General features: G+C 41.0%; 1 long non-coding RNA gene across 1 annotated transcript; it reads left to right on the forward strand.

Annotated features, from left to right (window-relative positions):
• Window positions 1-1643: 1643 nt before the first annotated feature.
• LOC124870481 lies at window positions 1644-5380 on the forward strand. The gene is made up of 4 exons (XR_007038785.1): window positions 1644-2354; window positions 2697-2758; window positions 3608-3692; window positions 4622-5380. It is a non-coding gene; the product is annotated as an uncharacterized LOC124870481 (long non-coding RNA).
• The last annotated feature ends 5985 nt before the right edge of the window (window positions 5381-11365 follow it).

Below are 11365 nucleotides of genomic sequence, written 5' to 3' on the forward strand. Positions count from 1 at the left end.
GAGATCTGATTGGTCCATATGTTCCTAACAGAGCACTACGTTCTCAGACTGCAGGTTTACTGGTGGTTCCTAGAGTCTCTAGAAGTAGAATGGGAGGCAGATCCTTTAGTTATCAGGCTCCTCTCCTGTGGAACCAGCTCCCAGTTTTAGTCCGTGAGGCAGACACCCTGTCTACTTTTAAGGCTAGGCTTAAAACTTTCCTTTTTGATAAAGCTTGTAGTTAGAGTGGCTTAGTTTATCCTGAGCTATCTCTGTAGTTATGCTGCTATAGGCTTAGGCTGCTGGAGGACATAATGACCACTTTCACCCTCTTCGCTACATTCTCACACTACTCTCCGATTTTGCATTATTTGCTGTTATTTCAGCTTTTAACTTTGTTCTCTCTATTCTCTTCCTAGAAGCTACACCTGGCCTGGCTCTGTGTCTACCTGTGACACCTTCCTGGAGAGGGGAATCGTCCGAGCTTCTGCTGGCAACAACTTGATGCTCACCTTCTACAGATGATCCACATAGCCCTGTCTTTCAGTGTTTAACCCTTTCTCTCTCCTAGACATGGCTACTGACTGAGCTTCTACTGTAACTAACTCTATGTGCTCTCTTTCAGACTCTAACATTTACTTTTCCTTCCCATAGAAAGTACTCCTGGATCAGTGCTTCTTTGTTCTGTTTGTGTCTCTGCTCTGTTCTCTCAAACCCCCAGTCGGTCGTGGCAGATGGCCGCTCACACTGAACCTGGTTCTGGTTCTGCTGGAGGTTTCTTCCTGTTAAAAGGGAGTTTTTCCTCTCCACTGTCGCTACATGCATGCTCAGTATGAGGGATTGCTGCAAAGTCAACGCCAGTGACTGTCCACTGTCTCTACATGCTCATCCAGGAGGAGTGAATGCTGCAAGTCACTGACTGGATGCAATCTGCTGGGTTTCCTTAGACAGAAACACTTTTTATCCAATTTGAATAAATAACTGAACCTGACTGAACTGTTCAATGGTTAGGATTAATCAGAATGTATGAACCTGACTGTTGTGAAGTGCCTTGAGACGATGTGTGTTGTGAATTGGCGCTATATGAATAAACGGAATTGAATTGAAAACTGAATTGAATTGAATTGATATGAGACACAAACACAACAACAGCCTTGACTGCTGCTCTATAGCTGCAATCACAGTGGAGGACGATCAGGAGTAGGCTGCAGGCAGCCAGACAAAGCACTCTGGATCAGTACCAGAGAGAGAGGGATGCCATGGAGTGGTACCAGGTTGACAGGTACGAGCTAGAGGACGTGTAAGCTAACGCTACCTAATGATAGCCTGCTCTAGTGGTCATATACACAATAAGTCCAGCATACAGGAGGTTTGTGATAAAAGTCAGTCAAACTGGGCGCTTTGTTATGCTCTCCTTAAAGGAAGTATACGAAGGTTTCACTTGCTTGGGGAAGACCAGTCTCACATGTTTTAACTTCTGGTGTATGAATCTTAGCAGCACTGTGTTTGTCTGACAGATTCCAGTTTGTTCATGTAAATGATAAATCATCTTTAAACTACAGGGTTAATTTTGAAGTATCACAGGGTTCAGTACTTGGGCCAATTCTTTTTACTATATATATGCTTCCAATAGGTAAAATTATCAGGCAGCATAAGATACATTTTCACTGTTACGCTGATGACACTCAGCTTTACTTATCCATAAATCCTGATTAACCCAACCAGTTAGATAGACTACAAGCATGTCTTCAAGACATAAAATGTCATAGAAAAGTCGAGGATTTAAAAGTATATCAGAAATGTTCTGGTCCGTTTAGTTATATTGAACTGTTAATTTCTCCCGAACCAAAATCAACTGAATGATTAAAGACCTCAGAGGACATTACTATATCTGTTAAAGTTTACAGTAATACTGTGCATGAAAACAAACAATATGCATAAACTCCAACATACCACCACACCTGAAACCCGTTTTCTCAACCAAACTTTGAAGCCAATCACCACTTTAAGATGTCGGTGCAAAAACATCTCCTCCATTATCCTTGTTGACAAGATTTGTTTTGCACTGAAACGACAGTAAAAATACCTCAAACTGAGCCCTACACTGCAGAGCCTCAGGTAGTTTGTGATAAAAGTCAAACTGGGCACTTTGTGATGCTCTTTCTAAAGGAAGTATACGAAGGTTTCACTTGCTTGGGGGAAGACCGGTCTCACATATTTCTTTACAAAGTTGAATGAGAGCCAGAAACGGTGTAATGATTTTTGTTTCATTCTGAGTAGAAGTAGGCGTGTGTTTCCAAGTCTTTGTATTTAAAAAGGAGCAACTGTAAAAGATCACAGAGCTCAGCCTCATGTTCTCTGAAGAATCCTTGGAGGTAAGTTTTTCAACAATGATGAATTTGTTTCTTCAGCATGATGTAGGACACGGCCGTCTTTACACGTGTCACATGTAAAGACAGCTTAGTCAATAGATTGGGCCATTAGTCGGACCGTGTAGAACCCAACTACATGATGAGTAGTTAATTCAGCCAATTGTTTCAGGTGTGTTGGATCAGGAACACATCTAAAAGTAGCAGAACCTCAGTTATTGAAGACTGGAGTTTAACACCCCTGATTTAGGAGATGGATCATTACGTTTGTTAAGCTAATCTTATTTCTTTAAACAAATCTCATCCAAACAATGACTAATTTTCCCATATTTTTGTGAATTAATCCAGTGTAACAAAACTCACCACCCTGCAGGACGTGAACCACAAAGAGCAGAGAAGGATCAACAAAGGTTTGCACCACTTTATTTTAATCAATGTAGTATCTTTTTTAAATGCCTGAATCAGCTGTTGGCAAAGTGATGCTGTGGTTGAACCCTTTTTGTGCTCCGATTTCTTCTCATAATCCAATGTTCATGCTAGCTGAGGACTTTCAATTGGTCTTTGGAGGGATTGTGTGGTTGTCTGTCTCCTGTGGTTCTGTGTTAGATCATTGATGGACTGAGCTGTCCAAGATGTACTCAACTGCTTCTTGGGTAGTCACCGCTCTGGGTGCTGGAAACAAACTTGTTTTTTTTTTTTTTTTTTTGCATTTCTACTAAGGTGGAGCCATTTGCAGGAAAAATAGTTTCTTCATTCTTCTTAATTTTTTCTTTCTCTCCCTTTGGATCCAACCTTTTGGTATTCAAACGTCTAACTTCTGTGTCATACTTTGTTTTTCTCACTATCCATTGTTTACATCAGTGTTCCATTTATCAGTTGCATTTGTCTTGAGAACAAACATTTCCTAAAATACCTCCAGTCATATGAAGTTGTAGTGATAACAGTGAGCAACTACGGTCTATTTTCAGATATGCAGTTGACATTTGCAGTGACAACTGCTAGTATTTATAAGTATATAATGCTTCAGATAACACCACCTTCCTAATGATTTCAAATGTGAAGCTCACAAGAATAAAACTACATTTAACATTCATTCCTCTTATAGAAAGCAAATACAGCCTTACCTGTTGGACTTTATGTGTTTGATATTTTCTATTTTTACTATTTTCCTGATTTCCTTTAAAATATCTTTATATAATTTACCCTCACAGCTGATCAAGAAGACATAAACAGGTTGTGTGTTTGTTGTTGTTTTTCAGGAATTAGTCAGACCCTGACTGGAAATCCAGACAACACTTTAAGATCATTTGGATCTGCAAGTTGTGTTGCCAACACCCAACCGAGGTTTGTTGCGATTCATCTTTAACTCAACAGATCTAACATATATTAAATCATTAACATTGGTCATTTTGCAGCTGAGTTACCTGCTGCAGCAAAGACCAAACCTCTGCCTGACTGGCATTTACTTGCTGAAAACTAAAAATATATCTTAGAAAACATTAATTTCGAAGTGGTTTCACTGAGCAAATCCTGACATTTCTTAGAAAGGTCAGCTGTCATAGAGTCAGTAAAGTACCTAGACATAAAGTCATACTTAATAATTAGAATAATATTGAAATGTTCATTTATTCCAGTAACTCCACCACTGAGTGAAACACATTATATAGATTAATTATACACAAAGGGATGATTTCAAATCTTTATTTCTGTTAATTATGATGATTTTCTGCTCACAGCTAATAAAAACACAACATTTAAGATTAGAAAATTACATCAGACCAAAAAAGTAATTTAATGGAGAAATGTGGTCTTAAAGAAAAGTATGCTTAATACCTAATTTTAATCTGACAAACAAGTCTCATTTTAGCTCATATTCTAATTTACTGAGTATGTATAATTGGTCTTTATTTGCACCCTAACATCTAAACAGTTTTCAAAGAAATTCACCTTTTATCACAGTAGTATAATTTTACATTGAGCCAAATAAGATTTAGTCTGAGTACATTTATTCTGTGGCAACAAAACCCCACATTAGGAAATATATAACACATGTAATAAAAGTTTACTTAGTTTTAAACCTTTTAAACCTGTTTACCCAGCAAGCCCTTCATCATGGAGGATGTTGTGTAATTTGTTCATGGTTAGTTTCTCAGTTTCTATGAAAACTATTTTAATGCACCTGTATGAATGACCTGAGGACTGATTAGATAATAAAACAACAGTTTCTTACAGTTTCATCATTTTTGTGTCTGTCCTCTCATGTTTGACTACAGGCAGATTGACACCAAAGAAGAATCAGCTCCGACGATCAAGATGTGTCTGCTACTGATAAGAACTCTCATCACTGTTGTGGTTTTTACACTACTACTTTTGTTACACTGGAAGAACATTATCACCCTGACAGATTTACTCACAGCAAGAAAGTTTCAGATGTAGTCATGGCAGCATTAGATGATCCTAAGATATCAGGAGCGCTAACATTGACTGTCACATCATTTTTCATTTTGTCAAGTTCACTGACAACAACTCTGTTGGTCATTGTTACTGTAACACTTTGGTTACATTGGTTCAACATCCTCCCACTGAAACATTTATTCATATTAGCTTCAGATTTTTACCAGTCAGTCAGTGGGACTAAATCAGATCTGCACTGATTCAAAGCCAGAAGCTAAATGATTGGCTGATGTTGTTAAAGGAGAAAGCCCTCTGCTTACATCACAAACAGGCCTTTTCCTGCTTACAAAGTTCCACTAGAAGAAAAACAAATCACCATTAAAGGGTGCCGTGCTCAACCAGGAGGAGTGAATGCTGCAAGTCAGTGACATGATGCAATCTGCTGGGTTTCCACAAAACGTTTTTGCCAACTTGAATAATTTACTGAATTTTTTGGCATCGTTTGATAACTAGTATAATCTGAAATGTATGTATTTTACTTGGAATCTGTATGATTTGATTAATTGACTTTGTAAAGTTTCTTGGGACGACAGGTGTTATGAATTGGCGCTATATAAATAAACTGAATTGAATTGAAAGTTTCCATTTTGGAGAGAAATCTATGAACTGTAACTGCACCATCTCGGTTCTTGGGAGATCACAGAGCAGCTCCATAACCTCTTCTCTAGTAAGGAGGTCAGTGAAATTGATGCTGTGTGTTTTGTAGCTCAGGCTGCAAATGAGGCCCTGAGAGAAAGAAAACAGCTGGAGGTTTCTGTTGAGAATCTGCAGGTTCAGGTTCGACTTGGTTTAGCCAAACTGGAGGAGATCAGGGAGACCAGAGACAAAAATTAAACAGCATGAAGCAGTGATACGCAGGAATTAAAACTTTGAGAAGTTTGATGTCCTTCTATTTTCTTTGGGGTCAATTTGAGGTCACAATAACATGACATTTTCTCATCTTGAAAAAACTTTAGGGCTCTTATCCTACATAACCATAACTATATCAGTGCGTGAACCATTGACAGTTCATTCAACATGGAGAACGGGAAACACTGCAAGAAGTTTTATATTTCTCATGCTATCGGGATGGAAAAATACCGTTCCTGTGTAGATATTGATACTTCATACCACTTAGGGGTGGCACAAGCTTAAAAACTTGCACAGGAACCTTCTGAACCATCTCTTTTGAGAAATGGTTAAGTAAGATTTAACGCCAAAATGATCAGTGTACAGAGTATACAACTGAACAGATACAGTAACATTCACCTTCGGTACCGGGCCCCCCTCAGCCCATCTTAGGGATGAACCGAGAGGAGCAACGAATGGAGCGTGAGTCCTGCTTTTATCTATGCCTGTTCTTAACCCTCTTAAAGGTCATCCTCTTGCATCAGTTTATCTTTGACTATGTGTTGCATCTTATATGAAATCAACAGTTATGGTGTGTAAGCTGTAGCAGTGAGCGCTGCGGCAGATAAGCAACAAGGGCAGAGATATTTAATTAGGGCAGCAAAGAGATAATTATGAAAGGCCACAGAATCATACATCCATAACACTCCCTTTCTGCTCCGTTCTCAACTGAAAATGACTTCTAAGAGGTTTTCTGTAAATGAGGTGTGGTCAACCTGTTATGGTTTGCGAGATATAGGACCCCAGAATGCAGAGGAGCAGGCAGCGTGACGGTAAGTGCAAAGGTTTAATGACAAAAAACTCACTCTCAACAGGAGGCAGGCGAGATAGGCATGGCATGATCAAAAAACAAGACTTGATATGAGAACAAGACATGATCAGAGAAAAATGTTTCCGCAATGAATGACAGAACAGGTGTGTATATATGGAGTGTAAACCAGGTGAAGCAAGACAGATTAACTAGGTGCAGGTGAACCGAATAAAGTTGATTAACAGAGAACACAACATGACAGGAGCAAAACATGGCTTGAACAGAACGCAAATCCAAGGAAACAAACTAATAGAACTATAACTAGAAAAACATGAAACAAAAGCATAAACAGGAAAATAATAAACAGAAGCATGATTCAAAACTTGAGCAGTGAAAAACATAAGGAAAAAACCCGATACTAAAAACCAAACAACCCCAAATCATAACACAACCTCTTTGAACATGCAGGTGACACAGAGGAGTCATCTCTGAGACAGAGGATAACATTGAGGAGAACCATGATAATGAGGGATCCTCCTCTGATGAGAATGAATCCATGTTGACCTTTCTGTACTCTCTCAACTACACTAACTTTAAAGGATGTATATCATGCTGTCACCAGGGCTGCTTTAAGACTTTCTGACCACTCTCTGGTCCACCTCATCCCAACCTACAGGCAGAAATTTTTAGCTTCCAAACCTGTGGCTCAGACTGTTCAAAAGTGGACTATTGAGTCAAAGCAGATGTTACAGGCCCTCTTTGACTGACTGGACTGTTTTTGAAACTTCAGCCACTGATTTAAACCAATTTAGTGAAGTGGTGACATCATACATTATTTTCTGTGAGAACATGTGTGCAGACCAAGACCTTCTGCACATACAATAACAATAAACCTTGGTTCACTTCACATCTGAGGAAGCTGCACAGAGATAAGGAAGAGGCTCACAGCAGTGGGGACCGGGCCCTGTGTAAGCAGGTCCGGAACAAACTGACTGAGGAGATCTAAGCAGCGAAGAGAAGCTACAGTAAGAAGCTAAAGAAAAGCTTCTCACGTCGAGACGCTTCTGCTGTTTGGAATGGTTTGAAAAACCTGACTGTCTACAGGAGACCTTCCCCCCAACCCTGAGCAGAACCCTCTCCTGGCAAATCAGTTGAATAGCTTCTACTGCAGGTATGAAAAGCAGCAGTTCATACCTCAGCTCGACTCCTTCACATCCCATTCAGACACAAATTCTTACCATACATCAACCACCCCCCACCTTCAGACCCCTGTCTGCACTAAGGATTCAATTCAATTTAATTCAGTTGTATTTATATAGCGCCAGTTAGCAACACATGTCATCTCAAGGCTCTTTACAAAGTCAATTTAATCCAATCATACAGATTTCAAGTCAGGTTCATACATTCCAATTAATCCTAACTACCAAACAGTCAGGTTCAGTTATTTATTCAAATTGGTTAAAAGTTTTTCTGTCTAAGGAAACCCAGCAGATTGCATCCAGTCAGTGACTTGCAGCATTCACTCCTCCTGGAGGAGCATGTAGAGACAGTGGACAGTCACTGGTGTTGACTTTGCAGCAATCCCTCATACTGAGCATGCATGTAGCGACAGTGGAAAGGAAAAACTCCCTTTTAACAGGAAGAAACCTCCAACAGAACCAGAACCAGGCTCCGTGTGAGCGGCCATCTGCCACGACCGACTGGGGGTTTGAGAGTGTTAGGAATAACCTTTATTAATTTGCTCATAGCTGTTTTTCCCATATATACTATAGTGAAGTAAAGTATAATTTCTAATGTTTCCCTTTTGTTACAATAGGATAAGAATGCTCATAGACACACAGTACAAGGATAAATGCCCCAAGGATTGTCATAAATGACCTGAAGCTGGGGTACTGCGGTTGATAGTGGAGCAGCTGGTATAACTGGGTTGATTAGAAACCTACAGCACACTTAGATTAAGGATGTACACCCGCTACTACAAAATCTAACAGATAGACACCACAATGGTGACAAATAGTCTACTGATAATCACTGAGGGAGTGCACATCCATTGCATTGGAGTGCCAGATATAAAACTACACGCGACCTTCTATCGAGGCTCTTCGTCATCCTCTAACAGACGGCGACGATCTCTGTAATCATTCCTCTGCCTTAATTTAGATTAAAGGAGCTAAAAGTTAGAAACTGGTTGAGAGTCATTCCTTTAAGAGTCTTTAGATAGAGTGTGTGATCGCTTCTGGGGACCAAGTACTGGAGGAGCTCCGAGGCGTCTGACCGCCAACAGGGTGTGGTAGCTCGGACAAGAGAACAGAGCAGTAACAGAAAATGAACACAGAAGCACTGATCCAGCAGTACTTTCTATAGAAAATGGCAAAGTGAAACATTAATGGTAGTAGGTCTTTTAGGGGTTTTTATCTAGGAGAGAAAGACAGCTAAGCAGGTAAACTCTGAGCCAGCTTTCAAGTCTAGAGGATGAAAGAGAGAACATAGAGTTAGTCACAGTAGAAGCTCAGCCAGTAGCCATGTCTAGGAGAGACAGGGTTAAACACTGAAAGACAGGGCCAAGTAGGTAATTGGTAGAAGGTGAGCATTAAGTTGTTGGCAGCAGAAGCTTGGACGATGCCCCCTCCAGGAAGGTATCACAGGTAGATACAGAGTCAGGCCAGGTGTAGCTTCTAGGAAGAGAAAAGAGAGAGAACATAAAGTTAAAAGCTGAAATAACAGCAAATAACGTAAAACTGGAGAGTAGTATGAGAATGTAGCAGAGCGAGTGAAAGTGGTCATTATGTCCTCCAGCAGCCTAAGCCTATAGCAGCATAACTACAGAGATAGCTCAGGATAAACTAAGCCACTCTAACTATAAGCTTTATCAAAAAGGAAAGTTTTAAGCCTAGCCTTAAAAGTAGATAGGGTGTCTGCCTCACGGACTAAAACTGGGAGCTGGTTCCACAGGAGAGGAGCCTGATAACTAAAGGATCTGCCTCCCATTCTACTTCTAGAGACTCTAGGAACCACCAGTAAACCTGCAGTCTGAGAACAAAGTGCCCTGTTAGGAATATATGGACCAATCAGATCTCTGATGTATGATGGAGCTAGATCATTAAGGGCTTTATATGTGAGGAGGAAAATTTAAAATTTTATTCTGGATTTAACAGGGAGCCAATGAAGGGAAGCTAAAATAGGAGAAATGTCTTTTGAATTTTCATCAGAACTCTTGCTGCAGCATTTTCAATCAGCTGAAGGCTTTTAAATGCATTTTGTGGACATCCTGATAGTAAAGAATTACAATAGTCCAGCCTTGAAGTAACAAATGCATGGACTAGTTTTTCAGCGTCACTCCTGGACAGGATATTTCTAATTTTGGCAATGTTCTGGAGGTGAAAGAAGGAAATCCTAGAAACCTGATAATGTCTCCTCATCATGCCTGAGAGCCTGCGCCGACCAACTGGCACCCATCTTCACTGAAATCTTCATTAAGTCTCTGGAGCTGTGTGAGGTATCAGGATGACAATGCACCAATACACACAGCAAGACTGGTGAAAGATTGGTTTGATGAACATGAAAGTGAAGTTGAACATCTCCCATGGCCTGCACAGTCACCAGATCTAAATATTATTGAGCCACTTTGGGGTGTTTTGGAGGAGCGAGTCAGGAAACGTTTTCCTCCACCAGTATCACGTAGTGACCTGGCCACTATCCTGCAAGAAGAATGGCTTAAAATCCCTCTGACCACTGTGCAGGACTTGTATATGTCATTCCCAAGACGAATTGACGCTGTATTGGCCGCAAAAGGAGGCCCTACACCATACTAATAAATTATTGTGGTCTAAAACCAGGTGTTTCAGTTTCATTGTCCAACCCCTGTATATATATATATACATACACTGCTCAAAAAAATAAAGGGAACACTTAAACAACACAATATAACTCCAAGTAAATCAAACTTCTATGAAATCAAACTGTCCACTTAAGAAGCAACACTGATTGACAATCAATTTCACATGTTGTTGTACAAATGGAAAGACAACAGGGGGAAATCTTTGGTGATTAGCAAGACACACTCAATAAAGAAGTGGTTCTGCAGGTGGGGACCACAGACCACTTCTCAGTACCTATGCTTTCTGGCTGATGTTTTTGGTCACTTTTGAATGTTGGTGGTGCTTTCACACTCATGGTAGCATGAGACGGACTCTACAACCCACACAAGTGGCTCAGGTAGTGCTGCTCATCCAGGATGGCACATCAATGCGAGCTGTGGCAAGAAGGTTTGCTGTGTCTGTCAGCGTAGTGTCCAGAGCCTGGAGGCGCTACCAGGAGACAGGCCAGTACACCAGGAGACGTGGAGGAGGCCGTAGGAGGGCAACAACCCAGCAGCAGGACCGCTACCTCCACCTTTGTGCAAGGAGGAACAAGAGGAGCACTGCCAGAGCCCTGCAAAATGACCTCCAGCTGGCCACAAATGTGCATGTGTCTGCACAAACGGTTAGAAACCGACTCTATGAGGATGGTATGAGGGCCCGACGTCCACAAATGGGGGTTGTGCTCACAGCCCAACACCGTGCAGGACGCTTGGTATTTGCCAGAGAACAACAGGATTGGTAAATTCGCCACTGGCGCCCTGTGGTCTTCACAGATGAAAGCAGGTTCACACTGAGCACATGTGACAGACGTGATAGAGTCTGGAGACACCGTGGAGAGAGATCTGCTGCCTGCAACATCCTTCAGCATGACCAGTTTGGTAGTGGGTCAGTAATGGTGTGGGGTGACATTTCTTTGGAGGGCCGCATGGGCGTAGCCTGACTGCTCACCAGTGGTAGTCTGACTGCCATTAGGTACCAAGATGAGATCCTCAGACCCCTTGTCATTTTTTAAGCATGTTCTTGTAGGTTTTTTAACTAATTGAGTAAATCCATAGGTCCTAGAG

Source organism: Girardinichthys multiradiatus, chromosome 6, assembly GCF_021462225.1.
Source record: "Girardinichthys multiradiatus isolate DD_20200921_A chromosome 6, DD_fGirMul_XY1, whole genome shotgun sequence".
NCBI lineage: Eukaryota > Metazoa > Chordata > Actinopteri > Cyprinodontiformes > Goodeidae > Girardinichthys > Girardinichthys multiradiatus.